This window comes from Vollenhovia emeryi, unplaced genomic scaffold, assembly GCF_000949405.1.
Source record: "Vollenhovia emeryi isolate VEMERY1.0 unplaced genomic scaffold, V.emery_V1.0 DF939250.1, whole genome shotgun sequence".
Lineage (NCBI taxonomy): Eukaryota > Metazoa > Arthropoda > Insecta > Hymenoptera > Formicidae > Vollenhovia > Vollenhovia emeryi.
Genome location: NW_011967116.1, coordinates 282,573 through 291,606, shown reverse-complemented (window position 1 = coordinate 291,606; position 9,034 = coordinate 282,573).

Here is a 9,034-nt window from a genome sequence, read left to right as displayed (position 1 = left end):
ATTTTTTTAATATGAATTCTATGTTTGTGTGTTACAGGTCAACGCAACATAGCTAACTCCGCTGCTGCGCATCGGGCCGGTAAGTTGTAAGTTTTTTTTAACCAAGGTAACGAATTTACATCCCGTAGATCGTAGATCATAGACTGTAGAACGTAGAACGTAGGTATCGTTACCGGAAGATGGATAGATTGTAACATAAATTCATATTTTATTTGATACACAGTCGGGGCCTTTGACATTCAACGGGCTCTCCAATTTTCTTTCGTTTAATCTCACAGAGCTCTACGAATCAAAGTGTACTGAGCTCAGTTTTTATGTTGAGAATCGCTGGAACATCGCGGAAAGTACGCGAATAGGACAAATGATTTATTGACGTATTTGTCGAGCGCACTTGTAATCTATCCATTTTTTATCCATTATATATTGGCATGTAAAGTAAAACAATGCATATGACGTGAGATTCCAAATGTTTTATTGAGAGCGCGGAAACATTTTAAATTACTATACATTGTTGGCAGTTAAAGATTTACCTGTAATATCCAAATGCAATATCACTCTCTATCATTTCGTTAAAGCCGAGAAAGTTCTTTAATTCTGGATCTCGCGTCATTTATTCGATATATTTCGCGGCACCTTCAAGATGCGTGTCGCATGAGCACATGCGCGAATCACACGCATCCTCATCCGCGATCGGTTTTCGCGTTCGTGTTTCGCGATCGGCTTTTAAAAACGTTTCCATGTCATTAGTACTTTTTTATTTCGTCCGTATTAGAAATGTTCATTTATCGCGGAATATGATTAAAATTAATAAAACGCGAAGTAAACTGTTTTCCGTGTATAGACTTGAATTTCGCATTCAAAGATCGCGTCGCGAAGAGACGGTCAATGCTCTTCGAGTAAATAACGGGCAGAAATATATTTAATTAGCTTTGTGCAGTAAATTTTTTCGAATTAAAATTTTTTCTTAATTAACTTCTCGTCGTGTATTTTTCGATACGATCGTCGCTCGTATATAATTCAAATCGTACGTAATATTTGTCGGTTACGATAACAAACCGACCATGGAAGGATGAGTTTCCTTTCTTCCTGATCTCTGGTCAAAATGACCAGATTCTATGGCCAGGGTCGACGAAAGGTAGGTCCAACCTGGCCCAACGATATGATAAGTGGTCAATATAGATCACTTTGATGGAGTATGTTATAATTGATGCTGTATGAAATAATTGTTGATTTCTTCTTATTTGCCAGATTTCGGGTGGGTTATATTATTATCTTTTTTACATATTCTCGCATATGTGCGAGATTAAAAAGAATCCTTTATTAATTAATTAATTAAATCCATATTAAATCACGCGCGTGTAACCCCAAATCGGTTACTCTTATAAATCGCGTCGCGGTTTCAACGAAAGACTTGTAGGTTTCTTAAGAATAAGTATAAACGCCGGGTAGGTGGGAAAATGGATAGATAGGAGTATATATCGGAGTCCGGGTAGGTAGGAATTCGGGTAGTCAGGGACAGGGGGATATAACTCGATAATTACAGAGATAGATAAAATTATAACTGCAACGTAATAAGAACGTATAAAATTACACTTATTATTATAATATTATGAAATATATAGTATATGTAATACTAATAAATATAATTATATTTGTCGTTATTTTTAATAAAATTCTTTTAATAAAATGTATACTAAAAAAATTACTAAAATAATCATTAGGAACGTTACATTGTAATAAACATTGTAATAAAAGATTGTAATATAAATATTATAATATACATGAATATTGTAGGTATTAATATTAAAATAGTATTTTATTGTAATTTTGTTGTACTTATTTGAAATTGTACAACAGTTGTAGAAATTTTAAAAAGTCTTATATTAAATACGTAATCGGATGCGTATAATAAGATGAAAATTATTATAAATCCCAATCGCGAAAATTGTTATGCGTTTATCAGATATTACATTTTTAATTGTATAATGTAATTGTTTCTTTTATAATATTGTACACATTGTAAAGCAAATTATAAGAGAAATAAAATAAATAATACATTAAAAATGTAAAAAGTCAAATTGTAAAGAAAAGAGGACCGTCGATCGAAATCGGCGGGGGTGGTGGAGGGCCTCTACAAGTCTGTTTTTATCGGATAACATTTTAATTTAAATCTAAGAGAGAGGTAGTATGTCATTTGTGACTAGAAAAAAAGCAAAGTTTCATTTATGAATACAATCGCAATGATTATCCGATGTAAACGGAGCAATCTTGTACAAAAGACGTTAAAATACTTTTTCTAACGAATAATTTTCTATCGCCAGTGAATCATCAGAGTATATACAAAGTAAATTATATAATATCGCACAAATGTTTTCATGAACTGGCAGGTCTAGGTGCAAAAGGTGCGAAATGTGTAGAATCACTCCAGCATTTCCTTAGGCTGGTATTCATAGTGAGATCTTGTATTCAAGACTGTCTTGAATTTATCTAAAGATGCTGTATAAAACATTGGCTACCGAGTATCTAAAGATGATCTTAAGACTGTCTTGAATATAAGATCTGACTATGAATACCGGCCATAGATGCAGCAAGTCGTAAGCCGCAAGGAATTGACAAATCACAGTCACATATAACAAGAATAATCGACTGTCATTGGCCGATTTCTTGCGACTTGCGACTCGCTGCGTCTTTCGTAGATCCAGCCTCAGGCCGGTTCTACATTGGTCGCATCGTAGTGTCGCAAGGGTCGTAGTCTGGTTCTAATTCAACGCTGTTTGGTCGAATCTATGATTTGCGACGTTTGCGACGCACGATTCGATCAACGTAGAACCGGAGGATGCTGGAGTGATTCTGCACCTTTGCACCTTTCTAACCTAGAAACTGCCAGTTCACGGAAACATTTGTGTAATATACAAATTAAATGGCTTAGGTGTACAGATCGAAAGCACCTTGTTATTCCAGCTAAATTAAAGAACAACATGGCATCATTGAAACTAAGTTTATAAGTCTGATAAGAAATAATACTGAGCAACACACAGTACATGTAGTGTGTTGCTCACTATTATTTCTTATTAGACTTACAAATTTAGTTTCAGTGATGCCATGTTGTTCTTTAATTTAGCTGGAATAGCAAGCTGCTTTCGATCTGTACACGTAAGCCATTTAATTTGCACATTACACAAATGTTTCCACGAAACAGACGGTCTTAAGTGCAAAAGGTGCAAAAGTGCCGAATCGCTCCAGCGTCCCCTTAAGGTAGTTGTTTCGCGACAGTAATGCTCAAAGTTTCTTCCAGACAGGAACCAGCACTCAATTATTACAATGATATATCTTGGTGCAATATTGTTCTAAAGAATACACTTACGATTAATACATAATATAAAATATTATAGATTCGAAAGATTGTAGTTTGAGGTGCTGTTGCCACATCTCTTACGCTACACTCATGTCTACTACATAATTCTTCCCATTTTTCAGTTTTAACTGTTTATATTGTTGAAACGAAACGGTCAATAATTTTGATTTTTTTCCAGTTATTCGTTCTATTTTACTTTATAACGTATTTGTTTCTCATACGAATCTCATTCATCGTTAAGCTTTAAAAAAATAAAATGTGCCACCATTTGCGTTTGCAAACGCAAATATTAATATTCTAAAACATAATAATATGTGTAAATAATATTTGACATGTAATAATATCACAACGAATTATATTGTTACATGTAATAATATTTTTAACGTGTTTTACACGTGATATTTCGTGTAACATAGTAAACTTTAACAATTTTTTTTAGAACTTTGAGACGGTCAATTTTAATTTAATTAGTCTTATTTTGCACGTATTTATGTAAAGAATAAACTGTAAAAATTTGAAACAATTCTCACGTAACTGATTTTACGAAAGAACTACCTTAAACAACGCGGCAAACGCCGCGCATCGTGACGTAGTCCTACGGGGTTCGCGCGTCTCAAGACACGGCTGCGCGCGCAGACGAAAGACGCTACCACTTCGGCCGGTTCGTACGCGCGTCAAGTGTCCGTGACAACTCGTTCCCAACGTGGAAAGCTCGTGTGCGAACTGCAACGGACAACGTGTTCGGCAGAATATGCCGAATCCTCTCGCGGCCGCGTTTGTTCTCCGCGTCGACTTCGCGCCACGAAGTTAGCCGCGTTTGCTCTCGCGACGCCATGCGCGCCAGGATGCGTGGCGAAGTGTCGTCCGGCAGACTTTCGCGCCGTTTCGCGCCGTTTCTCGTCGTCATTTGGCCTGTTCTCCCGAGTGGGCGTGCGTGGGGGACGTAGTGCGACCGACGAGAGGAACAACGAGTCGGAGGATCCCTGAAATTTCCGACGACGGTAAAACGGATTCCCGGTTTCCACCGTCGAGGTCCAACGGCGGTGCTTCGATTCGGGCAGCGTCGCAAGCGAGCCGATCTGTCGGGTAAATGGTCAATTCTCTGTCTTCGGGACTGGGCAGAAAGATTGTCGCGACCGTTTGTGATGCCGTCGTAAGACGTAAGTCGGTGTCGGAAGTGAACGCGCGAAGAATCGTCGTGCGTCGCCACGCGACGCAATGCGAGGGACGCGACACACGTCTACGACAAATGTGAAGTCTTACAACGGAATCGTGAACGGTTGGGACAATCTTTCCGCTCAAGCCCTTCGTCGGCGCAAATCGATTTAGGACGCGACGTTTTCTACGATCGTGATCCTGCGGATGCGAAACCGCGGAATGGAAGTTTGACGTATCTCGGGAGAATCGCGGTGCAACTGTCGTTAAAGAAACCTTACCTTTCCTCTTGGACTCTAAAGTAAATTCTCTCTCGATATCAAAGACGTGCATGCGTCAATAATATATTATTGTTAGACCGAGAAAAATGTCCGATAAATATACTCGGATAATCCAATTAAATTGTATATCCTATGAAAAATATGTTCGGTTTTTTCAATCACATTTCATCGGATAAATCTTATCGGGTGTAGCCATAATTCAGTCGGAAAACGTAATCGGAAAAATTAACCGTCGGAAACACTATTTCATTGGTTTATCCGATGGAAATTTTTCTCAGTGTAGACTTGAAACTATATTGAATACGGGGAGGGCCCGTTTTACGACAAGGGCGGGTCAGGTTCCCGCAAGACAGGGCCGTAGAATGAAAAGTCGCGAGGAAAAATTAATTTATGTACACACCGAGAAAAATTACCATTGGCTAAATCGATTAAGTGGTGTTTACGATGAAAAATTAACCGTCGGTTTTTCTGATTAAGCTCTCCGATTAAATTGTCAGTTACCGACGAAATGCAATCGAAAAACCGGTAATATTTTTTGTCGGATAGACAATTTAATCGAATATATCCGTTTGTTAATGTGTAATTGAGTTATCCGATTAGATAAGCCAAGATATTTTTCTCAGTGTAATTGAGCGAGTTAGACTCTAAAATTTCTCCAAGTAAGTACGTTTATTTGCTTTTTAAAATAATAAATTCAATATTTCAAACCTTCTTCTCCCCCTTTGCATCTTTCTTAAATTATTTGGAACTTGGCTCAAGTAATTTATTCTAAAGGGATAAGCAGAAAGAGACAAAGGGTGAATTAAGTTTAAAGTCAAGCGCCATTGGCGAAAACCGCCTTAAACACACATTTTATTTTCATTTAAGATATCCAATAAACACACGATGGTACATTAAACGTTTATTAAACGCAGTTAATATAAAAGTCAGTGGGGAAAACAGTACAATCATTCTACCACTTTTACACTATTCCGCATTTAATAGACCATCGTGCGTTTATTGGGTAAACGCTTAGACAATTTTGAAAAGATCGCTGATGCGAAAAGTCGTCAAACGTACCGTCGTAGAACGGCTTCTATCTGCATTAACATTTTTAAATTAACTTTTAACAATACGACATTAGAAAAATGTCACGTGCAGACTTTTCGGCGAGGCTACTTAAAAAGCAACCGCACGAGTGGAAATTCAGCGCGCGAAAATAGAATTACCGGCAGATTCTTTCTCCCTCTCTCTCTCTCTCTCTCTCCTTTTTTTTGCATAAGAGCCGAGAAATTCTGACTACACCTCTTTACCGGGCGGCATTTCACGACCTTTAAGTTGGAGAAGAAGTTTCAGTGGGGCGCGCGAGACGCGATAAAGGAAAAGTTCGACATTCATGACGGAATTTTAAAGTTTACGCCCGCGAGAATATGAATGTTTAATGGCCGCGTCGCGTCGCGTCGCGTCGCGTCGACCAGGAGGAAACGAGCGGTACACCGGCGAGCGCGATTTGATTTTTTTCCCGCCCGCGCGGGCGCGGGCGACACTGATATCCGCCGGTCGCCCCGGTAATGCAATTTACATGGCACGAAAAAGGAAATGTTCGCCGACGAACCCCCCCCCCCCTCCCCTCGCTCTCGTCCGCGACCCCGGAAGCATTTCAATTATCCGAGATCCGTTTGTGTTTCGTGACTGAGCTTCGCCGGCGAGAGGGACGTTCCTCCCCGTGGCTTCGCGTCCCGGCAGCAGCTTCATTTCAAATCTGTTATTATCTCCATCCGAGGCTCTGTGTTCTTGAACTCATTCGCGTTATGTAAACACGTATTTCAACTAGTCGAGATGCGTTCTGAGATTTTCCTCCACGGTACAAAGTTATGGGAAAGGTACGTGCATTCTTCAAGGCACTGAATTATACTGTAACGCTGGAAAATGTATAATCTTCTTTTATATTGGACAAATGTTTACAGCACACGTGCGTTGAATCGATTTTCTTAGTTAGGCGACTCGCTTTGATTTTAATTGTTTTTGTACGGGAAAGTCTCGCTCATTGGCTCATCTTGTGCTACAAATTAAAGGGGTGAAGGGCCAACTGTACGAGCATTGAGAAGTTGTGAATATTCGTTTTTGAATCGGCAAGTTCAGACAGCACTTGAGTCCCATTTTTCAAGTTTTACAGGAGAGCAATAAAACTGTACAGCTATTTGAAAAACCTGATTTTACTTCTCGCGTTCGATCCTTGAAGCTCCACATAAATGTAATCTGATAATTGCTTGTTGATTCTCATTGAACCTATGTTGTTTCTACACTCAGCGAATAATAACAGGTGAAATAATGTTTTATTATTGAAATGGTTTTATTATTAGAAACAATTTATAACCGAAGTGTAAAAAATTATATAAAATTGAAAACACGAAATTAAAGTCACAAAGTCCTTTATTCCTTCAAATTTGTGATTATGACATTTTGAGCCATACGAATTTTATTAATTTGAAATCACAAAGTAATGGAAAACTGATTGACTTACGTGTAAAATCGTATGAACCAGAATTTGTATCATTGTTAGATAAAAATTTCCGGGAAAAGAGTAAATTAAATTACTGTAAATGCAGTAAATTACTGTCAATTTTACAGTGACTCGTGTGCTCTCTGCACCCAACGCTCTGTTTCAACTCATTATTTAGACGAAAGTGCCCTATTATGAGATAGAGTTTCTGCTAAATTAATAGGCGTCATCTGTTGGTTCCGCCATGAATTTATTGTCCTTGGCGTGATGTCTATTCGTGGAAAATTCATTGTTAGATTGCATAATCGTCGCGAAAAAAGACTTGTGATTGAATTTGGGTGTTGAAAACCTGCTGTCTCACCTCAGAAAACCTGCTGCTACTTTACTATTTAACCCTATATGCATCCTCTAGGGTCTATAGACAAGCCGACTTTTGCAATAAAGTCAATTTCGAAACTTTTTGGACGCGTGTTGTTTTTGCAATCACCGATTCAATTTCCTATTGATATTAGCGCGATAATAATATAATGATTAAAATTTCATAACATAAAAGTAAAAATAATGAATTTCTTGTCTTGTTATTATACTATCAATAATTTCTGGTATACTACGAGATTCTGCGGGTTGACTTGTAGCTATGGAAATGCTTTTTACAACATCCATTTGATTGTCCCACTTGCAAGTAACATTGTTATATCTTTTATGCACAAATAGTTTTTTATTAATTTTATTATCGTACAGTTTTATAATAGTTGTTTCAGTTGAGGAATCTGTCGTAGATATTCTTGCTCGGAGAACTAAATGCAGTTGGACAATATTTGTATTAAATTTCTTGTTCTGTAGTTTTATTTAAACGAAATAGTCGAGCGATATATTTATCTGTCATTTCGAGGGAATCGCCTCTCCGCAACATCGATATTTTCTAATGCGTTTATAATGGGAGCGTTGAATGTAACTTCCTCGATATTCATATTTTACACGGCTTACTTTTTAATTGACTTATTAGAATTTATGTTTCAGAGCGATATTTAATTTTACGTTTTAGTTGAAGAGCTTCTGGTTTTATTATATTTATTGAGCGCACGCTTTAAAAAAACTTTCTAAAACTTTCTAAAAACGCATGATGCGACCGATTCAACATTGCGGGGGAAAAGCCGCGTATACGTTTCGCCTCGCGATTGTCAAGAATAGCGTTCTGGGAACTTTGAAATGCGATTACTCGAAATTGGCCATTCGCATATTCGTAACTATTACAAGAATAGAGGCGCCTTTTTGCAAAAGGATCGGGAACGTTGTTAAATCAAAACGCAGCGACAAATATATCACATCTCCAGTTCTCTTCGCTTAAATGGAACAGGAAAATTGAACGTTTCTCGTTTCGTGAAGCTCTTTAAGATTCGAGATTTAAGATTCGAGAAAGTCTTTACGGCAAAAAGGGCACGGAATTAACGTAATCGTGTAAAACAGAATTATCACCGATCTTATAGAATTTCAAAACTACCTCGATACTTTTTGTACTCCGACAGTTCGCTGCTTCTGGTGGCAATTATGAGCCAAGGGCTGAAACTTGCCAACACAGGAACAATCAGAATTAAAACGAATTGCCTGACTAAAAAAATTTTTTTAATTCTTTTAATCGATTGCACACGTGCTGTAGATATTTGTCCAATATTCGTAAAAAGATACCTTTTTCAAAGTATAATTCAGCGTATTGAAAAATGTATATACGCCGTCTATTTTCCACCGTGAAGGAACATTGAA